This window comes from Poecilia mexicana, unplaced genomic scaffold (genome assembly GCF_051168715.1).
Source record: "Poecilia mexicana isolate PSO_F unplaced genomic scaffold, ASM5116871v1 scaffold_11, whole genome shotgun sequence".
Classification (NCBI taxonomy): domain Eukaryota; kingdom Metazoa; phylum Chordata; class Actinopteri; order Cyprinodontiformes; family Poeciliidae; genus Poecilia; species Poecilia mexicana.
Window position 1 is genome coordinate 22,261,362 of NW_028263380.1, and position 3,293 is coordinate 22,264,654.

At 36.4% G+C, this 3,293-nt stretch overlaps 1 long non-coding RNA gene across 1 annotated transcript; it reads right to left on the bottom strand.

Moving 5' to 3' along the window:
* Nucleotides 1–1,579: 1,579 nt before the first annotated feature.
* LOC106929572 (uncharacterized) lies at nucleotides 1,580–3,028 on the bottom strand. Its single transcript, XR_001420677.2, has 3 exons — nucleotides 2,962–3,028; nucleotides 2,510–2,576; nucleotides 1,580–2,417 (listed from the first exon to the last, which is right to left on the bottom strand). It is a non-coding gene; the product is annotated as an uncharacterized LOC106929572 (long non-coding RNA).
* Between the last annotated feature and the right edge of the window lie 265 nt (nucleotides 3,029–3,293).

Here is a 3,293-nt window from a genome sequence, read left to right on the forward strand (position 1 = left end):
ATTTTTACAGTGCAGGTAGACAAAGGGAGACTAATTAACAACACAAAATGATCTACAAATTAAAAGAAAAAAGGCTTCTATTAACAGAAAAGAGAAAAACATAGGAACAAAGCCCCAAAAAAGTAAGAAACTAAACTTTAAAAAGTGAAATGCATATGACAAGACCTAAACAAACATAACAAAAACAAAGAAATAAACAAAACCTTGATAACAAAAATTCCATCCTAAAAATGACCAAAGCACAAACACAAATTAATATTTGTAAAAAATTATTCCATAAACTAGTTATTTGTTTCCTGATTAACTTTTTTTAAGCATAGAAGTCACAACTTCATGTGGTGGATGATCACAAACAATCGGTGGAGCAAATCTAAACATAGAGTCGGATGCCACGCCTAAGCAGGCATGACAGGATCTAGATAAGCAAACAGAGTGCCTGTTGTTTCTTAGTGAGCATATTCATGTGGAGTGTCTATATGTGCCCTGAACAAAGCAGCCAACAGTAGATGAGTGTTTTGTAAAGCTCAGCAGCACTGAAACCTGTGCCTTTTTTTAATCACAGATTAGGCAAGTGTTGTTTCAAACTAAAGTCGTTGGTCAAAGGAGTCCCATGTGACCATAATCGAACACACCTATTTCAAACAATGTGAATTGGATTTCACAGACACCTGAAAATGGACAATTTATTTCTTGTGAAAATTTCCTAAGTGGCGCAAAATTATTTTTTAGTTTGTTTTTGTAGACGGTGGTTAATGCGTCGCCACATCTTATTGCTTTACAAGTCATGCTGGTTTTTGTAATGCATTTTATAAAACCATCTTTCTCGTGACAACATTCATCATTGGTCACAATATCCAGCGGTCAATAGGCTGGTGGTAGGGTACATCCACTAACACATACTTCTCCACTCAAGAACCGCATCACCCGAGGCCCAGGCTAAACAAATTTGGACATTCGACTTTACTTATTTTTGTGGTACTTGTGCCCATCCTTCTAATGCTGTTCTGAAAACATGAAACTCATTTAAAAAATTGTCACTAGTGGAGTACCTAAAAAAAAAAGACCAATCTATTGTTCTTGTGAACAATCACCTGAGAAAAGTTCAGAGGACAGTTAAATTAACATGCATGTTTTTTGTAAGAAGATGTATAGACAAAACCAAGGAAGAGAGATTAACAACTAAATTCCTCAAAGAAAGGCCAAGCTAAAATATAAACTCAGGATCTGGTTATCTCTGTGGCAGAAATCCAAAATTGTGACACAGTACACATTTAAGCCATCTCTGAGTTTTGCTTCCATTACTACTGAGTGCAGCTGACACTATCAGTCTATCCTCCTCAGGAGATTTTCTTCCATCAGTACTATTAGAGCACCCCCAGCCCGTTTTAACTCATATCTCTTAGGGTTCAACCAGCTCAAGTTGTTAGGATTACAACTTTCCCTTGACAATATTTTCCACAAATTTAACATCCATTTTCATTCTGTTGTCAAAGACACCCAGGTTTACCTCTTCAAAAAACCTAACTTCACCCTCCCACCCTCATCTCTTACCAATTGTTAATCAGAAATAAAGTCCTGGTTCACCTCAAACTTTTTTATTTTTATTTTATTTCCATTGATTGATGATGGCAAGCAATTAATTGAACGTTACAAACCTCATGGTATGCATCCACGATAATGTATTACTTAAATGTAGCATAAAACACAACACAAACACAACATATTTTAATATGTTGTGTTTGTGTTTGTTATGATGTAAAGCACTTTGAAATGCCTTGTTGCTGAAATGTGCTATACAAATAAAATTTGATTGATTAATCGATAGGATATTTGACAATAGTTATAAACAGAAAGAATATCTATGATAAATACAGAAAATCCATAAATAACTTGATCATACAGTTAAAAATATCAGGATAAATTCAGCAAAATCCTCTACATAAGTGTATGGTGTGAGCAGCAAGAATCAGATTAAGCGTATATATAAGGAAAGTGAATCATCAAAGCCATTATGACTGACATGAGACTGACTTTGTTCAGAAAGGCAGAGGAGGTGGTAGTAGATACTGTTGTGCTGGTCGTTGGTGCAGCTGTGGTCGGTGCGGCTGTGGTCGTTGGTGCAGCTGTGGTCGGTGCGGCTGTGGTCGTTGGTGCAGCTGTGGTCGGTGCGGCTGTGGTTGTTGGCACAGCTGTGGTTGTTGGCACAGCTGTGGTTGTTGGTGGGGCTGTGGTTGTTGGCACAGCTGTGGTTGTTGGTGGGGCTGTGGTTGTTGGCACAGCTGTGGTTGTTGGAGGGCCTGTGGTCGTTGGTGGGCCTGTGGTTGTTGGAGGGCCTGTGGTCGTTGGTGGGGCTGTGGTCGTTGGAGAGCCTGTGGTTGTTGCCGGTGCTCCGGTGGTTGTGTTCTGTGCTGCAGCGACTGTAAGGCAAACCAATTTTGAAAACTCATAGACATTTTCTTATTTCCCTCATTTAAAATACTTTAATTTGGGGAAAATTAGTTTATATTACCAGAAAACAGAAGTAGAATCATGCAAATCCTTGGAATCATTGTGGTATTCATAATTTTTTCTGGTATCTGGGGGAAAAAAATAGAAAAAGTAATGAGCATCAAAATATAATTTTTATTTCCACTGTGAATAACAAAGTTAATCTAATTGAAAATTTGTGTTTTAAAGGTGCTGAAGGCCATGGTATCAAAACTAATCAAAATACAAACTTAGGTTTTTAATAGACAGTACATTTGTTTCATTGTTTCTGTTTGAGATCTTTTAAAAAAATCTGTTAACATTCTTGACACCAAGTTAAGTTATTAATTTGTTTTTAATTCTTTGTTTGAATTTTAATTGTAATGAAATAGAAGAATATATCCAAGAGACATGTTACATACATACAAAACTTCATATTACTATGAGTAAAATACAGGACATTTTCAAAAATACTAGTAGGTGTAGGATACTCACAGATGATCTCTTCTTCCGAACTTGTTCTTCACCAATGACTTGTTCTTCACCAATGACTGTTTTCTCATATTTTAACTCCGCTTTTATAGTCAGAAACAAACAAAATTACGTCAGGATACTCCCAAGGTGTAGCTCTGGTCTATTGATGGTCAAGGTGTGGTAACACGTTTTTTAGGCTTCCACACATGTCAGAAATGTAAGAAATGCCAACCTGAAACTATAAATTTAAAATTGCTACAACATGAAAGACATGAAAAACGTCATCAGAATGTCATTATAAGAGCTTGAAGAGTATTTTTCAAGTCATCCATTCAGATAAAAAAAAAGCTATT